General features: G+C 44.3%; 1 long non-coding RNA gene across 1 annotated transcript; it reads right to left on the bottom strand.

The window, feature by feature from the left end:
• Positions 1 to 301: 301 nt before the first annotated feature.
• On the bottom strand, positions 302 to 5468 carry LOC136159893 (uncharacterized). The gene is made up of 4 exons (XR_010661522.1): positions 5368 to 5468; positions 4239 to 4487; positions 1142 to 3002; positions 302 to 947 (listed from the first exon to the last, which is right to left on the bottom strand). It is a non-coding gene; the product is annotated as an uncharacterized lncRNA (long non-coding RNA).
• Between the last annotated feature and the right edge of the window lie 2605 nt (positions 5469 to 8073).

The following is an 8073-nucleotide window of genomic DNA, read 5'->3' as shown; positions in this document are numbered from 1 at the left end:
CCGCTGCTGATGCAGAGGGTCTGAATGTTCCTAATGGGGTAGGCGATGATCACTCCTTGGGTGTCCGGTGTGGGCTCAGGGGATCCTGTCCAGTTGCCGGTTAAGCAACATTTCAGCAAAACGGAGACTGGCCTCTTGCTTGTCTTGCACATCTCGGGGAGTAGGGTGCGGGGCTGGGAGCGTGTGAACCCTCAAGACACCAACCAGGGATTCGTGGAACCTGTCCAGTCAGGGACCCAAGTCTTCAGTTTTTTCCAATACTATGAGCTTCCCCATCTCCAAATCATTTTTTCTTAAAAAAAAAAAAAAAAATTGCTTCAGTTAGCTAGAGTCCGTTTCTGTTTCTTAGAATCAAAGAGCCCACTGACACTGGATGGGAAGGATTTGGTCAGATGACTCATGGGCCTCTCTCTTCCAGCCCGGCACGTGTTGAATGAGTGAGTCAATAAATGACAGATTGATGGAATGAAACCAGCTCTCCTCTAGGCTGAGCTCGGAGAGAAAGTAAAATTAGGGCGGGGGGGAAGAAGAAGATGAGGAATGTGACTCCATGCGAACTCCAGCCAGACTGAAAAGCTTGTTGCTTGGACCAGGACTCGGATGAACACCAGGAAACCTGCCCCAGAGAGAGCTTCTTTGTTGACTGATCGGTGACCTTAGGAAAGTCGTGTCACCTCCCTAGATTCCATTTTTCTCTCTCAAAAGGAAAGGATTATTTCATGCTCTTTGCTCATCCCTTTTCTGTAGCTAAATGAAAATGCACGCATGAATAACAGCAGGCTTCGGGCAGCCCGCGTGGAGCGCTTCCTGTTGGGCTGTGAGCGATTTGAGGAAGCCGTTTCCATCTTGGTAATTGGGGCCAGATGCTTCAATGCAGACCCTGCTGACTCATCAACAGCTCTGCCTTCCTCCAGGCTGGGCTGGGGTCAGTTCTGAGCTGGTACCATCTGCCTTGATTCTAAGAAACAGAAACGGACTCTAGCTAACTGAAGCAATTTTTTTTTTTTTTTTAAGAAAAAATGATTTGGAGATGGGGAAGCTCATAGTATTGGAAAAAACTGAAGACTTGGGTCCCTGACTGGACAGGTTCCACGAATCCCTGGTTGGTGTCTTGAGGGTTCACACGCTCCCAGCCCCGCACCCTACTCCCCGAAGCGCTTTGCCAGGGGGGGTGCAGAGGGGGGCGGCGGAGGAACACATATTTAGGGAGAGCACAGTCGGGTTTCTGAAGGATGGGGAGTTTTTCTAGCTGGTGTGAAGATTTACTGGAAATAAATCACGATTTCTAAGAAGAAATTGGATCAATGAGTGTCTACACACGGAATTCAGAAGGGCTATGAAACTCATATGCGTTTGGAACAGGAAACGTTCCACAGTGCCCGTGCACGATGTTTTCCTGGCTCTTTGGGGGCTGTCTCGGGGCTGCAGGACCAAGCTCATGAACCGGACAGTACCGAGGTTTGGGAAGGTGGGCTGACGGCTCGCTTAACCTCGTGGCCTTTGGTGCTTTCTGCTTCCCCCGCCTTCTGTTTGACTCCATCATTCTTCCTGGTCCCCCATTCTTCCAGTTTCAGCCACTTTTTCTGCATGCGGCCTTCTCTCCAAGAACCCATTTTGGTTGCAAATGACTGACACTCAACCAGAGCAACTTGGGGACACAGAGAGAGACTATTGGCTCTTAAAGTCAAGTCCTAAATTTGAGCAACCAGATCTCCCCAAGAGAAGGGTACAGCTGGGCTTCAGGAATGGCTGGAACCAGGGTTCGAATCTGCTGGCAGTCTCATCTTTGCTTTTCTCTGTGATGGTTTCGCTGTCTCTCACCATAGACCAACTTCTGCCACATCCTGCATGGGAAACACGGCTGCCAACAGGGCCCTCGGCTCACTTTTTGCAGTTCCCACGACTGGAGAGGGGCTGGTGTTTACTTTGGATCTCAAGGTAAATTAAGTAGGAAACCCAGTTGATTAAAAATCACAGCTTAAAATCATGCCCGTTATAGCTCTGCCAATGACTACTATATGACCTTGCAAAATTTATTTTGCCTCTCTGAACACCAGTTTTCTCATCTAAAGGATGGAGATGAACAGAGTTCCCAGATCACAGGCAGTTATCACCTAGTAGTTGGGAATAGAGAGGCTCTGGGGCCAGACTGTCCTGTTCCAATCCTAGTTTTGCTACTTAGAAGCAGTGTGACCTGGGGCTGGTCCCCCAATCTCTGGGTGCCCTAGCTTCCTCGTCTCTAAAATAGGAGCAATAATAGCACTTACTCCTGGGGCTGTTTGAAGATTAAGGGAGTTCCCTTACCCAAAGAACGTGGCACAGAGAGTGCATCTCCCAAGCCATCAGTGCTGGCATCTGTCTGCTCCTTGCTGCCTCTATAGCTCTTGATGACTTTTTTCAGCGTCTCTCCATGGCTGCAGCTTAAGTACAACAGACGGTGACTTGATTACTCAGCTGGTAGTCACTCTAGTCCTCTTACTGCTACTCAAGAACATGAGTAAGAACCAAGGTGTTCTTATAGGAATAAACTTGAATCTCTTCTAATTTATATTTTAAAAGTGATTGTTCTTGAGCCTTGGTTCCCTATTATTAGTGGATTACTTTTAAGGACAGATTCTGAGCCCTGTGTCAAGTGGTTCACATCCATCATTTAATTGTCACAACAACACAGCAAGGCAAGTGTTCTTAGCCCTGTTTTACAGACTCAGGATGTGTGCCTCGGAGGAGAACAGTAACTTCCTAGAGATCACACGTCTGGCTTATGGAGAAGGTGAGATTCAAAGCTAGGACCTCCCAACTGCTTCTCCCACTCTGAGTTGCAGGCCTGCTTGCACATGAGCTGATCCTCTGCTGGTTGGGGTTTCGTCTTGTTCACCTGGGGCCCAGCAGCTTTCTCAGGGTAGATGATAGACCCTGGACATCGTGCCTCAAGCCTCAGTCCCCTTCCTGTCTCTCCCAGAGGTCAGGGGACTCAGCAGGGGCTCTGCAAAAGCCCCCTGACTCTGGAGACGTGGGTGGAAGAGACGGATGAAAAGGAGCATGTCAGTCCCGCTTCCCACCAGGAGGTGGCGCCAGTCTACTGGCCAGGCCAGGTCACCAGAGGGGCTGTCCCTGGCCTGGAGCTGGCAGTGCAGCTTCAGGCCTCCGCAGAGCCCTCGCCTGGAGGAGCACTGGAGAAGCACCAGTTATTGGCATTACCTAGGGGGCGAGTGGCAAGGAGAGAGACCTAGGGGAGCAGCAAGACAGCCACAGGGAGTGCAGCTCAGGGCTCCTACTTCCCTGGGGACTGCCAGGATGGCCATACAGCCCCAGCCCTGCAGTGCTCGGGGAGCTGGGCCACCCTGGGCCAGGCATCAGGATTTTTCTGAGCCTGAGATGCTCTGAGCACAGCCCATACCCTGAATGTGAACAGTAAGAAGTAATAACTGAAGCATATCCCAGCACAGGGCTGCGGCTCTGTGTGTGTGTGTGGAGGGGTGGTGGGGAGAGGACCCTGGAACCCAGGCCTTCAATCATGGAGGGCTGCATATCAGGCCTGGGACATAATGTCCAAATCAGAGCTTGTGTACGATGAGGGAACCCCCCGACGGGATGCTCGACAGGCCGAAACAACTCCTGTTGTGAACTATGTTTGATGAACCACCGTTCCATAAGGTAACTACCGCATGTCTTCACGTGTGTGTGCCAGGGCTTCAGGACAGAAGAGGTCTGAGCCTCCTCCACCTCTCAGAGCCCAGTGCACTCAGGGTCCCCGGCCCCGCCGTCTTTCTGCACAAGGAACCTCGAGGTCCTTGACTCTAGTCTGAGTGGTCTTCCTTCACCTGGCAGGAGGGAACTATGTGACTCCAAGGTCCCCTCTATCTCTATTTCCTTAAAAAATCAGATGTAAAATCCTCTTCAGAGATGTGGGGCTACTGAGAGCCACCTGATTTAGGACTACTGTTTATCCATTCTCTCCATTCATTCATTCAGTAATGACCAATCACCTCCATGTGCCAGGATCCCTGGCAGGGGCTGAACTTGACAGATACAGTACACTGCTTCAGCAGGCTCTGAGGTTTACTGGGGGAAACAGGCAGTTGAGAAGGCAATCGCTACACAGTATGAGAAGTGCCCCAGTGGCGGAAGTACACAGGAAATATCATGGAGAGCTTCCTGGAGGAAGAGGCACCTAAGGCGAGGGGGAGTCAGCTAGGCTTGAGAAGTGAGGGGTGGAACTGGACAGAGGGCTTCAGTACCTCCTTGTTTAGCGGGTGGAAGGCCGGGTTTCTTCTCCTCCCTTGGTTGCTCCCATCACAGGGACCCACAGCCTGCGGTGGCAGGAAGTCCACTTCCATCTGTCCATGTCACTGCAGCGTCTTGTGCAGAAGAATCAAGAATCTCAAAGGGGCTTCCCTGGTGGTCCAGTGGTTAGGACTCCATGCTTCCAATACAGAGAGCACAGGTTTGATCCCTGGTTGGGGAACTAAGATCCCACATGCTGCCTGCTGTGGCCAAAAACAAAATGTATTTAAAGATATTAAATTTCATAGTAATCTGATACAATCATTTATTTTAAAATACATGAACAATCTTTAAGTCTATTCTGTACATCTTATAAAATTTCATTCTAACGTTTTCTATTCTTGAAAGTCTTATTATAGATTACTTTATCTTGCATCTCTGCAATAAAATTAAACACACACAAATTAAAAAAATTTTTTTATTTCTTGTGATCACATCCTAGATTAAGCTATATTATAATTTTAATGAATATACAAGTGAGCAAAGTCATATGAGTAAATTAAAATTTTTATAAATGATAAGTATGAATGTAAAAAAGGAAATTCATTTCTTAATAATGTAAACTGAGCATTTAAATATTAATTGATTCATTTATCCATTGTGGAATATTACTAATTGCTACAATGAGAAAGAGTTCAGTTAATTTCTCTTTTTACTGAATATTTTTATAGAGGTAAGCACTAAAAAGTTTTGTTCACATAAACAATAGCAATGGATGTATTTTATTGTAACATTGTCATATATATCATTCTTGGAACTTTTTATGGATGACATTCTTAAAAATCACTTAATGATCTTATCATCAAAAACCACTTTTAACATTACATCAGCTAATAGTTTGACTAATTCCTCAAGTTTTGTTGAAAGCCAAGAATTAGAAATCATTGATTTGCAAAGGATTTGCAACCCAATCATTAGAGTAATTAATGTTCTCAGTTTCTGGGAAGTATATCAAAAAGGCTATATACCGAGACCTATCAAATAACTGTTAATTATCCTCTCATTCCTTTACAGAGGAACTTTTTTAAAAACTGATATTCCCAAAAAGAGTTGGGAAATATGCAAGCATAAATTTCAGTTTACCTTTATCATCTTCACATTTTTGATGAAATGCTTTTGTCTCAGCGAACGCTTTAAACACATTTACATCTAAACCTTGGAAAATGTTCACCAGATATTCTAGGTGCAAAGCTAATTGTCATTGTCAAACTGATTAACCAAGTCAAGTTTACTTATTTCAAAATATGACACACAGGAAAGTTCACTATGTAGAATTTTATGGGTCAATAAATAACGAAAAAGCAAACACTTAATTTGCTCTTTGCTGGCTTCCCGGAAGCCCCACCTCATGCCTCTTCTGAGTCACACCACCTTCCCTTTGTCCTGGAGGGTTCCACTATCCTCACTTTATGCTCTTCATGCTTCTTTATAATTTGCCATATATGGGTATTCACCCCTGAACAATACAGTATTGCTTAATTCTGATTTTTTATAAATAGAAACATACTGTATGTTTTTAAAGAATGTCTTAATTTTGTTTGAGAAATCCAACATGCATTTATATGCAATGGCAGTCTGCTACATTTTCCTTTTGGTATAGTTGTCCATTGTTTGAAGTTACCACATTATATTTATCCATTCTGCTATTAATGAACATTTGAGTAATTTTTGTTTTGGAACTGTAAGAATCGTGTTTCTATGAATAGGTGTTTGGTTCAACCTAGAAGTAGAATTGCTGAATTCTAGGGTAGTCCTATCTTCAATTGCAGTATGCGGTGCCAACCTGTTTTCTAAAGTGGCCGTACCAAAATTATACCTCTACTCTGAACATGAGAATTCCTTTTGCTTCACATCCTCACCCCCACTTGGAGTGATCAGTTTGAATAGTACATATTTGTGTATTTTTGTAACTCCTGGATATTTGTCATTCTTTGTACTTTTGTACTTATACATTCTGGTGGGTATAGAGTGATATCTCACAGTGATTTTAATTTGCATTTCTCTGATACTGAATGGAGCTGAGCTTCTTCTGTGAATTGCTTGTTCAAGACTCTTACCATTTTTCTCTTGGAATGTTTGCTTCTTGATCTTTTGTAGAAGTTCTTTTTGTATTTTGGATTTGATCCCAATACCACTTATATGTGTTGCAAAGATCCTTTTCTAGCTTTTAAATGGTTGTTTTTGATGCAAATGTTCTTAATTTAATGGGATTCAAACAGTGGTTTTTTCCTCATTTGTTACAGCTATCTGTATCCCAATTAGGAAATTTTCTCCTACATTGGAGCCATGAAGACAGTCTCCCATATTATCTTATAGAAGCTTTATTGTTTTCTTTTACCTTTAGGTTTAGAATACACCTGGAGTAGATTTTTGTATGAAGTGTGAAGTGTTATTTCATTCCCCTTTCCATAGAGATATCCAATATTACAGTTTTACTGATCAAAATATTGTCCCTTTTCCACTCTCTTATAGAGCCACACTTGTTAAATTGTGTGTGTGTGTGTGTGTGTGTGTGTATGCATTGCAAGGCTTCTGGGATGTCTAGTCTGGTCTTTGGATCTATTTGTCCAAACCTGTGTCCAAATTTTTGATTTGTCCAAATCAAAATCAAACTATTTTGATTACTGTGCTTTTATAACAAATCTTGATAATAAGTAGAGTGTGTTCCCCCAACTTTTTCTTCTTGAACATCTTAGCTATCATGTTAGTTTGGGTTCTCCAAGAAGCAGATCAAGATGGTATTTGTTCAGTTGCTCAGTCATGTCTAAGACTGTAGCCCGCCAGGCTCCTCCGTCCATGGGATGTTTCAGGCAAGAATACTGGAGTGGGCTGCCGTTTCCTACTCCAGGGGATCTTCCCAACCCAGGGATCAAACCTGCATCTCTTATATCTCCTGCATTGCAGGCAGATTCTTTACCACTGAGCCATTGAGGAAGCCCAAGATGGCATTAAAAATTAATAAGTACATTTTATTAAGGCAAATGCTTATCATCGTTAAGCTAGTAATGGCTTGTCTTGCTTTTATCATCATTGTCCTGAATGTTTCACTGGATTGGTAAACTCAGTAAGAAAGTGAATATGAAATCTTACATGCTTCAGTGTGTGCAAAGGACTCCTAAAGCTCCATCTTAATACCTATCTGCTAAATCGGCTAAGGTGCCCCTTCATATGCTGGTCTTAAGACCTTTCCTTGGCTCTCGACTGCTCACATAAGCGACACTCTACCCCAGACCACACACTCTTGTCAGACACAATAATTTTCACTTGGGGAAGACATGTACGGTCAACAGGGGTCGGGGTGGGGGAGGAGCTGGGTGAATCAGCAGATCTCTCTGTTAGAGACACGTGCCTCCCCCCACCCCTCCACCCTACCCCTGGGAAATTACTGCTCCACCCAGCCTTTCTCAGAGAGTGGGCCCAGTGACGGAAAGTGCACGGGATGGCTCTAGCTGGGACACAGGCATGATAAGAGCGTCTCACAAGGTGAGATAGCTTTTCCTCTTTCAACTCTCCGCAGTACTTCTCACCACATTAAGAAAATCTTGTTTGGAGTTTATGAGTTTTCAAAATGGCCGTTAACCTTTGTTCATCTTTGTTCAAAGAGAACACTGGGCTGCAGACAGTGTCTGGTTAATATTTAATCAATTGTTTGCTTTTCTGTATGTTTGTTTTTGCGGTCATCTCCTAAGTGGTAGTGAACTCTTGCCAAGTTCCAAGGAGTGTTGTGAATTGGTCCTCACCAACAACCCCGTGAGAGAGTCCTAGGTCCCCTGTTTTTCAGATACAGAA

This window comes from Muntiacus reevesi, chromosome 2 (assembly GCF_963930625.1).
Source record: "Muntiacus reevesi chromosome 2, mMunRee1.1, whole genome shotgun sequence".
In the NCBI taxonomy this organism is placed as follows: Eukaryota; Metazoa; Chordata; class Mammalia; order Artiodactyla; family Cervidae; genus Muntiacus; species Muntiacus reevesi.
Note: the sequence above shows the minus strand (reverse complement) of the source record. Positions and strands in the feature narration are given on the sequence as shown.